Source organism: Aedes aegypti, chromosome 1, assembly GCF_002204515.2.
Source record: "Aedes aegypti strain LVP_AGWG chromosome 1, AaegL5.0 Primary Assembly, whole genome shotgun sequence".
In the NCBI taxonomy this organism is placed as follows: domain Eukaryota; kingdom Metazoa; phylum Arthropoda; class Insecta; order Diptera; family Culicidae; genus Aedes; species Aedes aegypti.
Window position 1 is genome coordinate 35,482,020 of NC_035107.1, and position 20,324 is coordinate 35,502,343.

Sequence of the window (20,324 nt, forward strand, 5' to 3'; positions counted from 1 at the left end):
TCATCTTCCGTTGTCTGTCACCTGTAGTAAACGAGTTCGTGGAAAGTTATCAAGCCGGCTTCGTTGACGGCCGATCGACAACGGACCAGATCTTTACTGTACGGCAAATCCTCAAAAAATGTCGTGAATACCAGGTCCCAACGCATCACCTTTTTATCGAATTCAAGGCAGTATACGATAGTATCGAACGCGTAGAGCTATGGAAAATCATGGACGAGGACAGCTTTTTCGGAAGTTCACGAGACTGATAAGAGCGACGATGGAGGTGTGCAAAATTGTGTGACTACGGCAAGGTGATAAACGTTCGTGCCTGTTGTTCAATATTGTGCTAGAAGGTATTGTGCGGTGAGAAGGGCTCAACAGCTGGGGTGTGCAGGAAAACGTTGTGTGGCGGCGAAGGATGAACCACGAGCCCAACTCTATGGCGAACCCATTATCCAGAAGGTGGCCAAAGCTGGAATGGTACGATAGGCAGGGCATGTTGCAAGAATGCCGGACAGTAACCCTGCAAAGATGGTGTTCGCTTCGGATCCGGTTGGTACAAGAAGGCGTGGAGCGCATCGAGCTAGGTGGGCGGATCAAGTGCGTATCGATTTGACGAGCGTGGGGCTGAACCGAGGATGGAAGGATGCGGCCACGAACCGAGTATTGTGGCGTGAAATTGTTGATTCAGTGTTACCTGTTTAGATGTTAACTAAATAAATGAAACATTAGACTGATGTAAATTTTGAAGTTTTTGCTCCCCTATGCTTAAGGCGAAGTAGGCCGTCATTGAAACTTGTACGCGCCGTTGATGATTGTTTCTAATTCATCCCACGATTTCGAATCAAAGAAAACCAGTTGGTTTTTCATTGACACAACTGAAAAAGTATAAGCATACTTTATGCATGATAGCGCGTACAGTGATACTTTTTCAATTCAATATAAACTATCACGACTGAGTTTTATCACTTTGAAATGCAAGCTGAAAAGTCATCATTGTTGCAAAAACGAATGACGGGCTACTTAGCCTTAAACGGTGTCAATTGAGATGAACATTATTCCAGGGTGGCCACCGAACCGGGAAAAGCGAGAAAAAGACGGCAATTTGGATCCACCGGGAAAAAGACGAGAAAAACCGGGAATTTGAGGCGATCACCGGGAAAATCGTTTTGAACGAACATCTTCAAGCAGTAATCTACAAACCAACCTCCAAAATAAGATATAGAAAGTATTTATGTTTAATGATATTTCCATGAGGCATCCGCAATTTTGAACCAGTTGCTTTCAAACATTCATGATTCAATTTCTTCTATGCTACACCATATTTCTTAAAAATGTTTCACTCTTTTCTCTCTTAGCAATAGGCCTCCAATCGCGAAACGCAACATACTGTTAGCCATCTATACTTTGGTAGCGCAAGTAGTCAGGGGATGAGAGATTTGATTTTTCACGCATCTATCACATGCCACTGTGGGGAAAATGTTTTATTTTCCTCATATAAAACGGTTAACAGTAAAACAGATAGGCGGAAAAGGTAGGAATATCCATTCTCTTTGTTCTACATACGTTTGTTTCTTGTATTATTACACTACTTTCATAAAAATTGAGATCCGGCTAGTAGGAGCACTAGTTTGAGGTTGGAAAACCAGGATATGTGAGGTTAGTTTCATTGGAACTTTCGCCTGAGCGATTTTTGCACTTGAAGAAAACACGTTTCGGGACATTCTCCGCTGCATCTAAAAATATCATTGGGTAGATAAATGAATTCTCTACCATTGGATCTCATTCAATTTCATTCATTACTTTAACTAAGCGGTGAAAATAAATATTTTTTTCCGAATGTTTTGAAACCATGAATGAGTTTGACATTGCTTTCGGAAACCATAATCATGACGACAGCAGCACGCCCCAGCGGACGAATTGTCGTTTTGGGAGTGAATGCTTCGAAACATTTTTTTTTATTTTCGTCCTCGCACTGTCAGGGCGATTTTTTGAATTTTTCTCTATATATTTTTGTACTCACGTTTTGAATCGAAGTTGAATTACTTATTGCAGATTGGTTTATCATTCTTCTGTAATTGCTCAATATCTTATCTCAATAATCAATATCTTAGCTCAATACAACTTATCTGGAAAACAATCCTATTTATAAATGCTTTTAATATGTCACTAGTGATCTAATCGACAAAGTTTTGAATAAGGGCTCATTTACGATTTTAATAACGATCAAGCTGTTACAGCTCGTATAAAATGTGTAGAATATTCATACAAAAAGCATTACAAGAGAGTGTGTGGATGTCAAAAATGACCATTTTTGGTGTTATTAATATTGTGAGCGAGCCCTAGGTAAGTGCATCTACATGTGTGGCCTTGTTTCGTCCATACCTCAAACTTATTTGCTTTAGAGAACTCTTTATTTTTATCAAGAAAATTCAGAGGATTAAGAATTGAAATAATTTCAATTACGGTAAAGAACCAATTGGGCATCTTGATGATTTACTTAGACACCTGGGGCTTTTGTCGGCCAAATATCTGAAATTCAGCATTAAGATGCACTTAAGATGATGATAAGCCAAAGCCAAACCTAGAAATTTCAAGAGCACGAGTCTTGAGAACCAAACAGAGCTCGTTTTATCATTACCAGAATGCAAACAATCCATCAAATCTTCACCGCGAACGGTTGTCAGATTCTGTAGATCTTAAAACTTAAACTTGTCAATTTAAAGTTTGGCTTAAAGGACATATTGTTGATAAATATGGTTCAAAGAGCATTCGAATTAAATCCCTGTCGTTTCTAGAGTAGGATATGTTTTATTAGCACAATTAACCATCTCTTTCCTATGATAGATAGCTCCGGAGCTCCATTGATTTTCGATGTACGCGAGACAAATCGATTCAGATGAATACTATAGCCATAGTTTTCGGAATAAGATTCCATAGGACAATCTAAAAGTCAACTTATTGTTCCAATAGTGAAACTATTGATAAACAATCAAATTACTATGAAAAAAAACAACTGAAAATCTTTAAACCAATTTTTAAAAATATGTTGCAGTGCTTTTCATAGAAACGATTTTTGATACACAAAAGCTCAATTAAAGTTGTTCGAAAGAATAGATGAAAAACCGGGAAAATTATGTAAAATATACCGGGAAAACCGGGAAAAAAGCGGGAATTTCAAAATCGAAATTCGGTGGCCATCCTGTGTCAAAATTTGAAGTGATTTGGAAGAATTTTAGTTGTGTACACGCCATTTGAAGTTTATATGGAAACAACTTTTGAAAGCTGAGCCTTTTGTGTTCAGTCCTCTAACTTGCAGCATAATAATCAATGGAAAAGTGAATCAAATCTCCTTATGTGAAATTTTACCAGCTACAACTTCACCAAAAATGTATCCTGACGTTCAATCAACATGTGGTCTTTGACAAAGTTGTAGCTGGAAAAATTTCACATGAGAAGAGTTTGTTCACTTTTCCATTCAATTAGTATAACGAAGAGGGTGAACACAATAGGTTGGCGTTTTCTATTGTAATCTCTATATGAATTCCGAATGACGCGTGCACAGTCAAATTTCTTCCGAATCATTTAAAACTTTGGGAGGATATTATTTACGATAATAAATGCTCGCTAGTTGTTGAACACGCCATAAAGAATACACGGACCGTTCAACAGTAGGCGAATCCTAAATCTTCAAATCACTGTTTCTGCTCTTATGAAACATTTTCAACAGTGGAGCGGGAAGTGGGTAGGACATGTACTACGCACAAAAACAATTGGGTAGGGCAGTCAAGGGATTGTCCTACCCACGATTCGACAAAAATATACAAGATCAGCAGAAATCATGGGAAATAAATTAAACTATTTATCATCTGTTCAATATACATACAAACTCGATCAACGTCGTTTTCATGGTACTCTCATTCCTAGTAAAGCGTGCAATGGTTTGTTGTTGACCCCAAAAGTTCTGGCTCATGAAAAGAACAATTGAGATTATATTTAATGAAAATCCTGAGGAGCTAACAGTAATAACACTGCGGAACACGTTTTTGTCTCAAGCACCAAAATATTGTTATTTGCTTGAATAAGATTTGCTGAATCCATTGCCGTTTTCAGATATATCGTAGCACGTCTAGATTTTGGAATATTGGCTGTTGAAAATGTAATATTTGACTATATCAGCCATCTTGCATACACATTTGCCAGCTTAATTTGCCACGGAATACACGCTTCATATGTATAACAATACTTATCAACAAAATTCATCGTGCTTTCGATGCTCACCCAATATTTCTGAAGGCTTAGAAAAGTATTGTACTTTGCCATAGAAGAGAAACGAAGAATTTTGTATGGAGCAGTAAGCATATTAAAAAAAAATAATTTGTTCTAAATTCAATGTGCAATTTCAACTAAATTATATCCGAAATAAAAGTTAAAGTCCTATTTTACATGCATGGTGAATTAGATCACAAAAAAATTGATAAATCATACTTCAAATTTCATGTACACATCAATGAAAACAGTGTTTTATACAACTTTAGCGACGGCATCCGATACAGCAACCTCTATCTCTATCTATTAGAAACACATAATTTGATCTTTGAGACACGCAAAAATCTTATTTTTGTTACGCTGTGTAATTGCTACAAGAAACTTATTCATCACCCAACTGTACACCCAACCCCTTTCAGAGAGTCGGAAGTGCAACTTTGACCATGTATATCTTTGTAGTTTTCGAAGCGATTTTCAAAAAAATTTTCAACAATAGAACCACACGCTATTCAAGATTGATGTTCATTTTTGAGTTTTTGAAATAGATGAGTCTACCCAAAGTTGGCACTTCCTAGTTTTTTTTTTGAAAAACGCATTTTTTTTTCACAAATTTAACGATAAAACATTAAATTTTGCGAAGACATGTAGTTTTTTCGACATTAATTTGCTTGTTTGAGTGTAGTGAACATGTTTCAGCAGATTTTTAAATTTTTGATTACACTCAAAATTTCGAAATATTACGAAAAACTCTTTTTTCTGACCCGTTTCCCTGTAACTTAAAATTCAATGTGATTACATATAGTTTTTTCGATATGAAATTGATTGTGAAAGTCAAGTGAACATGTTCTAAAAAAATTAATGTCCGATAACACTCAAAATTATTTTATACAGAAAACCACACAAGAAACGTAATTTCTTTACTTGACTTCTACAAGTAGATTCATGCCAAAAAAAAACTACATATCATTGCCCAGTTTTGATTTACATACAAAAAAAGCTCAGGAATTACGTTTCCTGTGTGGTTTTCTGTGTAAAAACAATTTTGAGTGTTACTGGAAATTCATTTTTTTACTCAAACATGTTTACTTGACTTACTTGACTTTCACAATCAACTGCATGTCAAAAAACTATATGTCTTCTTCTTCTTGTCATTTACGTCCTCACTGGGGCTGGGCCTGCTTCTCAGCGTACACACTTCGAAAAAATCATGTAAATTTAAGTCATAGCAGATGCACATAAAAAAAGCGAGACGTCTCTTCTTAAATTTACATGGTCATAGAAAACCAAAAAAAAAATACACGTCAAGATATAAAAGCGAGTCATCATGACTCACTTTTATATCTTGACGTGTATTTCATTTTTTATGTTAGGTGTTCAGTAATCCACTAAATGAATATAATGAAAATGCATACCTCTTTGCGGTTATCGACGGGGGCTCTTATTTGACAATTCAAAAACGGCATAATGTTCCAAACATTACATCCTAAGATTTTCTTGAACTTACGAATAACACTCATCTAGTGACATACAATATGAGCCACTGTTTCACACTATTTCCTCTGGTAACACTTAACAGCAAATTGAATTCACTAGCTTAAGTTAGATAAATTTCTTCGATGGATCGTTTGTCCAGCAGCCCAATTTACAGCAGCAACAAGAAAAAGCCAGCAACTAGGAAAAACTACAATCTTCTCCAGCCGGGTTGACTTTTGTGACGGCTGTTGTTGGTGGTGATTCCACAGGTAGCCAATACAAAGATTTTACCCTAATAATGACACAACTTTGGTTTTGTTTCACAATTTAGAACTCTCCCTGTAAAAACATTATCCACGTTACACAATAATTATTTAGTTTACTCTTGGAACGAACAAAATTAGCGAAAGACGAGGCAGCTTGAAAACGCGACGAGAGACACTGTTTATATATGACGTTTGGTTCGGTTAACTGCCTGACGCTATCAAACAAGTCAAAGAACATGTAAATTTACGCCTTATTACATTTATAATTAGGCTCTGTGTCTACTTTTCACGGTTTGACTCATGTAAAACTAGAAACTTGACTCATTTGTTGGAGAAGGGACTGAAAATTTATGATGGTTTCTGTGTACATCAAATGAAACGTAAATATAAGGATATTTATGTTTACGTCTTCGATTATTTGTGTGTAATTTGAATTAAGTCTCATGTAAATTTAGATTTTTTTAAAAGTGAGCATTTCCACAGTTATTAACTGAAAGCTTTCTTTGCAAAAGTTGCCATTTTCGCATTTGTATATCGTGTGGTTGGCGCGATGGTACTCTATGCCCAGGGAATTCAAGGAAATTTCCTTTACGAAAAGATCCTGGTCCGACTGAGAATTGAACCCAGACACCTTCAGCATGGCTTTGCTTTGTAGCCGCGGACTCTAACCACTCGGCTAAGGAAGGCCTCAAACTATATGTCATCCGCTTTGAATTTTGAGTTACAGGCAAACGGGTCCAAAATATAGGGTTTTTCGCAATATATTGAGGGGCCTATTTTGTAAATCAAGCAGATTCATGTGACTCGTCTGTATTCATTGTCGATCAAAGCAAGCATGCATATTTCAGATGTCACCCGTCGACTCCCATAGTAATCCAGTCACATAGAGTGACAACTGTCGAAAAACTCGAGTGACAGAGCTGAGTCGAGCAAATTTTTCGGTCGACAGTGACTCCAGTCTAGTCATTTTGATCGACTCGACTTATAAAATAGACCCCTGAGTGAAAGAAATTTTGAGTGTAAACCAAAAAATTTAATTTCTGCTCAAACATGTTCAATACACTCAAACAAACACGTCACAAAAACTACATGTCATCGCTTTAAATTTTGTTTTATCGTTAAATGTTTGCAAAAAATGCGTTTTAAAAAAACTAGAAAGTGCCTTTTGCTGAATAACTTTGGGTAGACGCATCTTAAAAAAAAAACCCCAAAGATAAACATCAATCTTGAATAGTGTCCGGTTCCACTGCTGAAAAAAAATGCTTCGAAAACGACAGAGATATGCATGTTCAAAGTTGCATTTCCAACTTTTTTTTGGACTCTTGGTAGTTGGCGTAAGTTTTCACCCCCTTGGTAGAAGAAGAGTTAACCGTTCGAAAAACAAATGCAGCAATCCTCTATGGCCACGGCGTGTCTGGTAGAACAATATTATTACAAAAAATAGGCATCGCTAAATCTTTCACCATTCGAAAATATTAGTTTTAAGCTTTCATCTGACGTGTTCCCCAAAAAAATCCACCGAGGGATCCCGAACATTTTTTTTTATTTTAAATTTTTGTTTCTTGAAGTACATTATTTTCAAATGTAATCATGGTTCAAGGCAATTTTTTTCGCTCAAGCTTGATTTTAGCCTAAATTTCAATTGAAAGCTGATAAAACAAACCTATGTAAGGTTTCTTGTTGTAATGGACAAAACTTTCCTATGTGATCTTGTGGATTTAATAAGCCATAGGACACTTATTCGTACAGTGGAAGTACACACTTAGTTGAGTTCAACTGATTTTCATTCTTTTACCGAGATCCGCACAGCAAATGAATTATAACTGATATGTGATCAAAAAATCATGTTTATTTAAAGCAGCACCTTTTTGTGCCGCTGACATTAAACGTCACTTTTACTGAGATGCCAGCAAACAACCTTTAACCGAGATTTGCACAGCTGAAATCGGCATTTTTATTCAAGTGTGTATTTGATTCTAGCGTATAACTGTTCCTTTTCATAGTTAGAACACATGATTTTTTTTATTCAGTCTGGAATTACACTCCTATTGAGACAAAGCAAGCTTCTCAGCTTAGAGTTTTTCGGTTACTCATTAACTGCGAATTTGTTTCACCAATCGTTAATGTTCTTTATGTTGTATGTAAGAAACATATTCTCGACATAACAATTCATCACATAGCTATTCCTTCAATATTTCAGTGTTAAATTCCGTACAAGTTCAAGCTGAAATCGATTGATACGAAATAGAGCTCTTTTAAACCATTTTTACACATTAATAAAACTTGTTGCTGTGTTAAAATTTTCATATTTTTTCGCAATTTATATGATACACAAAGATGCTTGATTTACTTGTTTGGTAGTGAGAAAATAAAGGAGAGGAGATAAGTCCTTCAGTCTGTAAAAAATTGTGTTTTTCATTTTGTATAATGGTTTACTGCTGTTCTACGCATATTTGTCCCGCGGTCTACAAGGTTTACAAAGAACATGGGACATTAAGCGTAGAAGGGCAGTTGATGTAATAGTAGATCATAGAACTGGGAAAGTGGAACATATAAGTAATTCATAAAATTTTTCAATAAAATTTTCAATTCGCCATATTTTATATCGGTGAGTGAACATTGAATAACTTTGACATTTATGAACCGATTGATTTGGTTTGACATGTTTTGTAAACGTCAATTCAGTACAATTTTAACCATAATAATTTTACACCGAAACAACATGCCAAAATATTGACAATTTGAATTGAAAATAGTCTTGCAGGTGTGTTAACTCAACAACTATATATCCTTGAACATATCGTGGTCAACAGATACCATCTGGCTTCATAAATAAGCAGTAATGCCACATCTGAGTAACAGAAAATCTATTCAAGATTCAAAAAACGCCATTTTATTAGATTAGCATTTATGCCAAAAAAAATCATTTATTTGTTTAACAGCCTTTTTGTGCCGCTGACATTAAACGTCACTTTTACTGAGATGCCAGCAAACAACCTTTAACCGAGATTTGCACAGCTGAAATCGGCATTTTTATTCAAGTGTGTATTTGATTCTAGCGTATAACTGTTCCTTTTCATAGTTAGAACACATGATTTTTTTTATTCAGTCTGGAATTACACTCCTATTGAGACAAAGCAAGCTTCTCAGCTTAGAGTTTTTCGGTTACTCATTAACTGCGAATTTGTTTCACCAATCGTTAATGTTCTTTATGTTGTATGTAAGAAACATATTCTCGACATAACAATTCATCACATAGCTATTCCTTCAATATTTCAGTGTTAAATTCCGTACAAGTTCAAGCTGAAATCGATTGATACGAAATAGAGCTCTTTTAAACCATTTTTACACATTAATAAAACTTGTTGCTGTGTTAAAATTTTCATATTTTTTCGCAATTTATATGATACACAAAGATGCTTGATTTACTTGTTTGGTAGTGAGAAAATAAAGGAGAGGAGATAAGTCCTTCAGTCTGTAAAAAATTGTGTTTTTCATTTTGTATAATGGTTTACTGCTGTTCTACGCATATTTGTCCCGCGGTCTACAAGGTTTACAAAGAACATGGGACATTAAGCGTAGAAGGGCAGTTGATGTAATAGTAGATCATAGAACTGGGAAAGTGGAACATATAAGTAATTCATAAAATTTTTCAATAAAATTTTCAATTCGCCATATTTTATATCGGTGAGTGAACATTGAATAACTTTGACATTTATGAACCGATTGATTTGGTTTGACATGTTTTGTAAACGTCAATTCAGTACAATTTTAACCATAATAATTTTACACCGAAACAACATGCACAAAATATTGACAATTTGAATTGAAAATAGTCTTGCAGGTGTGTTAACTCAACAACTATATATCCTTGAACATATCGTGGTCAACAGATACCATCTGGCTTCATAAATAAGCAGTAATGCCACATCTGAGTAACAGAAAATCTATTCAAGATTCAAAAAACGCCATTTTATTAGATTAGCATTTATGCCAAAAAAAATCATTTATTTGTTTAACAGTACGAAACAGTCTATGCAATTCAGTTTGCTCATTATGTCTACCCGCAAATTCGTGAAAAAGGTCTTGTTCGTTACTGGCTTCAATAAGACGGCGCTCTATGTCTCACTGCAAATCGAATTTTTTCTGCAACAAAAATGCCATGGACATCTGCTATCAAAAAGAAGCGACATATCATTTGATTTTGGAGATCCTAATTTGACTCCTCCTGACTTAAGGTTATGCAGCTAGTCGAAAAACAAAATGTATGCTAGAAAACCTTGGAATATTGGCGAGCTCAAGGCACTCCTTAGTATTAAATGAGTAAATTTTCTTGTTTTAAAACTGCTTACGTGTTTGAATTACTATAATAATTGTAAAAATTGTGTTGTTGGTGTTATTCTTGTCAGAAAACATCTTTCACGGTGGAATTATTTTTTTATTTTTTATCGAACATGAAATATCTTCCACAATATTCTTGTTAAATTTAAAAATTGTACGTTTAGGACCTCAAAATAATTTCAATACTATTAAAAAGGTCTTCGGATTGTTACTTACTTCGGGGTGCCTCAATAATATGTGCAATGAGGATTTTTGAAGCTTCGGGTATAGGGCGTTTAAACATATTTCGTTCCCTTTCGCAGGCTGTTGTAATATTGATCGATTATACTTTTTATGAACCTCAAAATAAACAAATACGGTCCTTAGCCTAACCACTTGGCTTAGTCCGCGGCTACAAAGCAAAGCCATGCTGAGGTGTCTGGATTCAAATCCCGGTCGGTCCAGGATCTTTTCGTAATGGAAATTTCCTTGACTTCCCTGGGCATAACGTATCATCGTACCTGCCACATGATATACGGATGTGAAAATAGCAACTTTGGCAAAGAAATCTCTTAGTTAATAACTGTGGAAGTGCTCATAAGAACATTAAGCTGAGGAGCAGGCTCTGTTCCAGTGAGGACGTAAATGTTAGAAGAAGAAGAAATAGAAGAAGAAGAAGAAGAAGAAGCAGAAGAAGAAGGATAGTAATTTATGGAGTTACGGTTGATTGGCAAAGAAAACTCCCAATTAATTACTAAGTGGTCAACGAACTCCATGCTGAGAAGCGGGCTATGTTCCAACAGAGGTGTAATGCTAGACAGAAGAAGGAAAAATCATGTATTCTAAGCATGAAAGGGAACAGTGATCGGATCTATGTACTTCCACAGTACGAATATGTGTCCAACAGTCGAACGTCCAACATATCTAATCGAATAAGTGTCCAATTGCTTATTAAATCCTCAAAATCACATAGGACAGTTTTGTTTTTTACAAAGTGGAACCTAATAAATATGTGTGTATATTTATTTTATGAACTTTTATTTGAAATTAAAACTTTTATCGAGCTTAATACCAATGAAACTGTGTTTCACAATGATTAGATTAGAAAATAACGTGCTCTTAAGAACAAAAATTGAAAATAAAAAAAAAATGTTCTGGATCCCTCGGTGGATTTTTTTAAGAAACCCGTCAAATGAAAGCTTAAAACCTATATTTTTGAATGGTGAAAGATTTAGCGATGCCTATTTTTTTGTGATAAACCTTTCCCATATACACGCCGTGTGGCATTTCTGGATGAATCAATGGATGGTTTCTTAAAAATACCAATGGATATGTTCTAGGGCAAATTACCGTGAGCATGCCTGGAAGTGATTCTCGCGAAGTTTTTGAACACTCATAGAGAATTACCAGATTCTTCTTCTTCTTTCTGGCGTTACGTCCCAACTGGGACAAAGCCTGCTTCTCAGCTTAGTGTTCTTATAAGCACTTCCACAGTTATTAACTAAGAGCTTTCCATGCCAATTGACCATTTTTGCATGTGTATATCGTGTGGCAGGTACGAAGATACTCTATGCCCTGGGGAGTCGAGAAAATTTCCAACCCGAAAAGTTCCTCGACCGGTGGGATTCGAACCCACGACCCTCAGCTTGGTCTTGCTGAATAGCTGCGCGTTTACCGCTACGGCTATCTGGGCCCAGATTACCAGATTATGGAAGCATATTTGAAAGAATGCAAATTAAAGACAAGTGCGATGTTTCTAGCGATTTCTAAACGTGCGATCACCCTTGATGTAATATATCTAAGCATTGCTGAATCTCTACATTTCAAGGAATGTTTTGACGAATTTAGACGATTTCTGAAATTTTCATTGGACAAATTTCATTGCTGTGATTCTACTTAGGAAAATCCAGGTTGGAATCTTGAGTTTCCTATTTTGTTCAGCATTTTTTTCCTTACAAATTGTATATAAGTCAACAAAAAAACAAATCAGTCTTCTGAAAGTTAAGTTGAGCGGAAAAACCACCTGGAAATATCGTTAGAATGCTTGGAAACAGTAGAATTCCCACAACTCAACTCAAAACCGACCAAAATGTCTCTTACACCTCTTTGCGCTTGAGCCCCTCAACAAGATTTTCGTAGGGTTGAAATATTTCTTAGCTTCACCGTGCTCACAATTCTAGCCAACGTTTGTCTTAACCATGGTATCGAACGTGGACGCGCCTCTGATTTTCAAATTTGAGGAGAGGATGCTAAAATGCTATTTCTTTCGAATGGTGGCTTAACGGTTTCAGACACATTGTACTTGAACTTCTATTACGCATAACATTCTTCTTATGAATGAACTCGTTTCACATAATGATAAGAACAGACAACTTTGATGAACGTACATCACTAAAATTTCTGATCCAAGAGATACCACTATCAGAAAAATTCCATCAGAAAAGGTCACCAGGCTTTGCTTACTGTACGTGGGGCTATTACTGAGTATGTTCTCCGACCGGATCACGTTTTCCACTTGGCCACCTTCACGCGTGCCCTGCTGCGTGCCGCGCCGCCTTCGAATCGGTCGAGCAAAACCCGGCAACACGCTTGATTAATTCACTTGATTACACTTATTTATTAGCTCGTTGCACTTGTCTTCTTGCCGTTTGTGCTTCGTCCTCTTCACTCTTTGTACCCAATCGCCAAAACTTAAGCGGCCTATGTCTTGGATGATGAACAGACCATAGGGGTGAGACTGTCTATCAGCTGTCTGGCCCTGTCGGAACCGTTTTTACGTCAGGTTGAACACACCGGGATTATGATCTGCACTCCTCTTCTTCTGCTTCAGTGTAGTTACGGATGCTTGAACCCTTACACTCCTTTCCCCTATATCACACTTCCTCTTCTTCTGGAAGACACAATAGACATTCAGCAACGCGCGCGTGCCGTATCGTGCCAAGAGAGTATGCATGTGGGTTCCGGCTTCCGGTCTAACAGTTCCAACGGGATCCTTATTCGGAGTGAAACCCGATGCCAGCGGCGCCTTGCCTCTGTTGTGGCGCCCTTCTAACTGAAGTTGGTTGGAAGAAGCGTTCACTCTGGCATGGCACCAATCATATGTGCGGTGATGATAAAACTCGAAAAGTGTGCTACTCAGGAAAGCGAAAACGAAGTTGCGCAGTTAAATTGATAATAGTGATTATGATCTGTGCGGTTGGGTGTGGTGGACTTGTTAAGTGCAGTATGAAGAAGGGAAAGAAATTGATTTGGCGAAGAGCGGTTTTTGTCTGAGCAGGGCTGGTAGCGAGAAGTGAATTTTAGTGATTATATATGAGAAAATAGTGACCAAATAGTTCCCGACCGTTTCTCAAAACAAATGACTATCAGGGTTGGTACCGAATCATTTTTAGTTACTTGGTAACTGTTTTCGACCTGGTCACTAAAAGTCACTATTTCTTACAAAAATTAACACAATTCAGGCACTGTCCCAGGATAGTTGGTAACTAAAGTCTCTATTTGTTATATGTTATACTAGGGGTATTCACTCAACAGCGTAAATCCCTGCGTATATCGTTATTAACTGTTTATCTCAAATGTTTCACAAAATTGCGTAAACGGCGTAGGAAATATTTCAAGCCATTGAGATTCAACCGTCAACCAATCCAAGACTGCGACGCTCATACAAGCAATTGCCATGGAACACGATATTTACAATCAAACAACATGTTTCGAAACCCAGTAAGGCAAAGCATAAAAAACAATTGGAAAACGTTGATGTGAATAGGATTTTCCAAAGATTTGGTAGAGTATTTTCTACAAAATGGCTGGGGAAAAGTCTATGTGGTGCAGGCAAACCTCCAATGGTTTTATTGACAAACGGCCGACAAATGAACCATTTTATAGCGTAAAATTGTGTCTGCGCCTAAGCATTATTGGAGCTGTTCCTTTATTATGTTAGGGGTTATGGAGGGAGGGGGAACATGAGATTTCTTGCGTGCCATGCAAATAACTTTTCATTTTCATACAGAAATCCTATCATGTGGGGAGGGATTTGTGAAAAAAAATCAGAAATTGTCTTATATAATCAACGAACAGTCTATACATTCTTATCCAAACTGAACGCAACGCGCATCGACTCCCATTATTTGTCATCGAAAGAGGTGCTCTGCAATTAAATATTTGAGGGTAGAGGATTGCGTTGTTTTCCGATTATGCAAACTTGTATGATTGTGGCAAATTCTTTTAACGCAGTCGTACCATTTTGACGATAATACGTAAACCGAATGAGGAGTTCTTGTACTATCAGTACAATTCGACGATCTTCGTTGACGACCTGGAAAGAATTCCGGGTACCGTGAAGAAAACAGCCGAAGGGTCGAAACCTTGGCTGAAGCGAATGGAATAAAAGTTCGTAATTGAAATAAACAAACTTTTGACAAGCTTGTTTGTTTTTTGGGTGACTAGATGATCAACTTCTCATTTTCGTCGCCTGGAAGTCAGAAAAGGAATATTTCATTTGAAATGTTTCATCACCAATATCTCAGTTTACGCTACTTTAAGTGAATACCCCTACCTGGGAGGGAGAAACCAATAAAAAATTTCTGTACGTCATAGTGAGCCGAGATTCCGCTGTCACGAACTGTCACTATGAGCCCAGATCTCAAACATTGGACTAATATGGAAAAAGCGCGTAAGTGATTAAAACATATTTTCGCATTTCATCAAAAGTGACAAAAAATGAATGAAAATCAATTCATACACAAAATGTAAGTAATGTCACGTGAGCACCTTCCAACTTATTGAATATAAAGCATTGAAAAACGCATCGTTTTACTTTTTCCAATGAAAATTATTATTTATTGCATAGAAAACTGTGGCCCTTTTTCAATGTTTGTCAGGAAAGATCGAAAGTACACAACAAAAGAAAACTAGCGGTTTTCCCCAAGCCTGCCTTGATTGTTGTTGGCAAGCTGGAGTTATCTTGCAGTTCAAACAAACGTTGTTCTATATTTCGTGTGTAGTATCGGTGCCTCCCTCCCAGACCCCTACTAGTTGTCCCGGCAAACGTTGTATTGCCAAACAGTAGACTGTAAAGTAGGCCACGCTAAAAATCAAATGAAATGTTTCTCGTTTTTCACTATTCTTCCGGTTGATGTTCATCACAAATGATAAATCTTACAAACACGTCGCATCCTGTGTAGAATCCGGGTAAATTTTTTAACACGTTCTCAAGCCATTTCGTGACATGCAAACACCATTCCATTATTATTCATATAAAAGATGTTGAAATCTGAACTACAGGTCCAAAGCCCTGATAAAGGTGGATGGAGCTGATGGCTACGACCGTGGTTATCATGTAAAAAACAAACGGACAATGCTGTATCGTGTCAGCACTGAGGAGGCAGTCCCTCTAGCACGATGTAGGTAGCGCAACCCTGCCCAAGTAACATTATTAGCTGAACATTAGTTTAATCAGCTGAAATAATCTTTAGAGTGGTTTGTTCAACTCTTATTCCATTATAATATTTGTTGGGTGGTTAGCTGGCTATCGAAGAATCTTCACCAGCCAAGAAAGGCTAAAAGAAAGGCAACAGATCCGGCACCGAATAAAGGACAATGATTGGAAAATCGGATCTTGGAACGTGAGAACTTTGAATGAACACATGCGTGTGGGGCTCCTGGCACGTGAACTGCGTGAATTCCGAGTGCTGGATCCTATCCTAACACTTTATTCAAGTACCATATCTACTACAGCGGCGGCGACAGCAGGACGTGGAAGCTGTGACAACAACGGCGCGGGAAGTGATTGGCACTGGTCAACGACAAAGACGAAACGACTGGTTCGATGAAGAGTGCCATATAGTGACAGACATGAAGCATGTCGCCAGAAGCCGTATGCTTGTGGCCGGTACCCGACAGAACAGAGAGCGTTACAAGGCAGCGAGAGCCGAAGGAATGCGAATCCACCGCTGAAAAAAGGCAGCACGAAGAAAGTGTGGTATCTGAAGCTCAAAATAGCATGAACCGGAACGATATGCGGAGACTTTATGCAACGGTACAATACCGTACCAGTGCCCGCCATGTGTAATGATTGAGAAAAGAATATGCTGACCGATAAAAAGGTGGTGGCTGCCAGGTGGAAGGAGCACTTTTAACAATTGTTGAACGGTGAAAATGGTAATATAGCGAGAAACAGGATAAACGTTGATGATGACGACCAAGCTGTGAATACACTGACTATTGAAGAGGTTAAAAAGACCATCAGCGAGCGAGCTGAACAACTGTAGGACTGCTGGGAAGGCGAGATCTCAGTTGAGCTTCTCAAGCACGAAAGGGAGCAGATTTTCCAGTCGATCCACCGAGTACTTCTGGAGTTAAGTATGAGAGAACGAAGGAATGCCCACCGGGTGGTTAAATGGCCTCATACGCCGAATCTACAAGAAAGAGCACAGACTGGAGTGTGCCAATTACAGAGGATTTCCCCTTTTGAATTCGGCGCACACAATATTGTCGCGCATCCTGTTTATCAGACTTAGACCGCTTTAGGAGTCCTTCGTCGACGAATACCAAATTGGTTTTCGTGAGGGCCGCTCGCCAACGGACCAGTTGTTTACCTTGCGAATGATCTTAGGCAAATTCCGGCAGTATGACTTGCAGACTCACCATCTGTTTATTGATTTCGAGGCGTGCTACGCTGGATAGTTTGAAAACAATAGTTCGGATTACAGACGAGGTTAGACGGATTGAAGCAGGGAGACGCACTTGCGAGTTTACTGTTCAACATTGCACTTGTGCAGTTAGGAGATCTGGCGTGTAGAGAAACGGCACTATCATTACACGGTCGCACATGCTCCTTGGCTTTGCGGACGGCATCAACCATATTCTAATCGATCGCATGTCAGTAGCGAAGGTCTTCGTGCCTCTGAAGAAAGCGACAGCGAGGATAGGCCTGACCATTAATTCCACCAAAACGAAGTGCATGGTTGCAGGTAGAAATAGCGGTAGGCTTGGTGGTGTAGGTGCTTAGGTAGTGTTTGGTGAAGATATGTTCGAAGTTGTTGAATAATTTGTTTATCTTGGAACACTCGTGGGATTTAACAACGACGTTTCCCGCAAAGTTAAAAGACGTGTTGTGGCTGCGAATAGGGCATTTTACGTAGCCAGCTTAGGTTTCGCAACTTGCAAACGGAAACAAAATTCGCCCTACATTGATTTTTTCCGATAGCTCTCTATGGGTACCAAACGTGGATGTTGAATGAGACAAATCGAAAAGCCTTCCGTGTTTCCGAGCATAGAATGCTGCAGACAATACTCGGTGGAAAACTCAAAAATAGTATGTGGTGCAGACGCATGAATCACGAGTTGTATCAAGTGTACAAAGATGCGAATATTATTAAGCGTGTGAAATACGGCAGTCTTCACTGGGCTAAAAAAAAAATGATCAAGTAACTGAAGTGTGACTCGCTACCAGCCATGTGATTGGCTTCCACGAAGGCTCCTCATCATACCTATAGCGAGGAGGTGCGTTTCGCCTGCCATAAACACGCATTCGGTACGGTTCTTTGAGCGATCTAATTACGTTCTTTTATTGGGCCATGCGTGGCTTCGCTGGTCTTGCATTAGTTAGTTGGCAGAGTCCATCCGATGGGCTTTCGTATTCCTGCATCGCTATACGATTGCCCAATCACGCTAATGCATTTGAAATGCACTATCCCAATAAAGAGATGGATGAGAGTTTCGCTCGAATTTCACGCAAATCTAGTGTGAAAATGACGTTATAACACCTAAGCTGGGCAAGTATATGCCCATATTTGGATATGTAAGGCAGTAGTTTCGATATGCAGAGGTATGCTAGTGGGGTCAATAGTTATTTGACTTAAAGTCAAATAGAACGATACACAAAATCATTATCTTCTTCTTCTTGGCAAAACGTCCTCAATGAGACAGAACCTGTTTCTCAGGTTGTGTTCATTGAGCACTTTAGAGCTTTCTTTGCCAAATTTTCGCATTCGTATATCGTGTGGCAAGTACGATGATACTCTGTGCCCAGGGAAGTCAAGGAAGTTTCCATTACGCAAAGGTCAAGGACCGACCGGGAATCGAACCCAGACACCTTCAGCATAGGTTTGCATTGTATTCTCAGATTCTAAACCACACGGCTAAGGAAGGCCCCAATGTGAAAATAGTTTCCCAATAGTGACTATGGCAGCCTCTCCAAATCTCTATTTATATATTGAGGAAGCCATCAAGGAATGCGCAGAGATCGAGATAAAGATTGTTTTTCAAGAATACTAGACTCTTTGAACTCTCTAAAACAGAAAATGAAACTAATAGATTCCACTTTGTGTTTGCAAATTGTTTTGATTCATGTCGAGTCACCATTGAGAATGCACGTCATCCGAATCTGGAACGAAAATTAACAAGAACATATCGAAATAAGCAGATATCGACATGTAGAGCGAGAAATTGTATGTAGGTTGGAAAAAATCCGGATAAGTCATCATAAAATATGACATAAAAAGATACGTAGACATAACAAGTGATTTCCGGATATAACACATCGAGATGTGTAAGCAAAATCGACTGTTTTACTAGCCAACTTTAATCGAACATGGCCCAGTGCAATGACATGCATCAAGTTCCCTATTAGAGTCAATGTATATCTCTTATCAGCTCCGTGTAGGCGTGCAATTGAGAACAAGGCGCATTTCACAGTCTGACTGCAATGCTTATATGCACCTAGCAGTGGATACTCTACTTGCACCTACTGAGTTAGACATTGCCAAGCTAGGCATCTCAATCGCAATCGAACGCGCTTACAGGTGCTTACAGTTCGCAAGCAGTGTTGGACAATTGCAAAGATTTCACTTATTCGCGCACTCATCCAATTGAGTCAGACCATTGTTGTCGCATCGCAGTCAGTGGTGAGCAACTTCAATCGCTTGTTTCATTACTGGCACCGTATAGGCAGAATGCTGAACGTGAGAGGAAGCGCAAGTACCTACCCAAACACCGACGAAAACTATGCCTATTAGGGTGGATCAAAATATTGTATTCTTTTAGAACCGATCTTTTTGAGTTTCCTTCAAAAAAGCTCATTTGGATAACTGAGACTACGCAAGCTGTTCGAAGTTTGTATGGACATTACTAGGGGAAAATCTAGTATTTCGTTCAATCGGTTTTACTGTTTACCCGTGTGCTCTTAAGGGTTAGTATGATGCTGATTCTGTCAGATACATTTATCAGCTTTCAAAGAACATAGCCAGTAGGTATTTATTACAACAAAAATTGAGCTTTTCGGCAATCCAATCCGCATAGTTATTAAAATAATTAACTCATTATCCGTGGTAAAGATGTATAAATTATGGGTGAATTTATGTAAAAAATACACGTGCTTGGCTAGGATTCGAACCCAGGACTCTTGTATGCTAGACGAGCGCTTTACCAACTAACCAACTAACTAACAGTCAAATCCCCACAATCAGAGTTGCTCGCTGTCATTATCAACCCTTTAAATTTGCTGATTTGTACAGGCTGACTGCGATACAATTCAGATCAAACCATATCACATCAACATCATGCTGTCTACTCCATCACCAGTGCATTGATGGCGATAGACTATGGATATCACTGATGGGTCAAGTTTAGCCTTAAATTAGGCAAATAAAATGGAAATTTATCAGTACGATGTTCTAGATAGTGCTGCAGACGGATTGAAACTGTGTGTTGGTCACTGAAAAACATTTATAGCGTTGATAATTACCACGTGATCACTCATTCTGCAGTGATTGTGATCTAGAGTGCGATGTCGCATCACCGCTGTTGGTTGCCAGATGAAAGTGATATTGATAGTTCCAAACTGATATTGATAGTTTTAGTCCATCAGCCATCAGCTGATATGACTGATATTGTGGAACTCTGGCTACAATGCGCTCTTCTAGAATAGGGATTAGTGCATCTTTATCAAAATTTCTAGTGATAACATTTGGAATAAAAATCACCACAATCATTTAACCGACAAGATTTATGCAC

The 20,324-nt window shown here is 38.1% G+C and overlaps 2 protein-coding genes across 6 annotated transcripts in view; one reads left to right on the forward strand and one right to left on the reverse strand.

Annotated features, from left to right (window-relative positions):
- Nucleotides 1–20,324, reverse strand: part of LOC5571722 (coronin-7) — a 73,416-nt gene that overhangs the window by 44,558 nt on the left and 8,534 nt on the right. The gene's annotated exons all lie outside the window — the stretch shown is intronic.
- The window catches only part of LOC5571723, a 60,991-nt gene that overhangs the window by 32,494 nt on the left and 8,173 nt on the right, over nucleotides 1–20,324 (forward strand). The gene's annotated exons all lie outside the window — the stretch shown is intronic.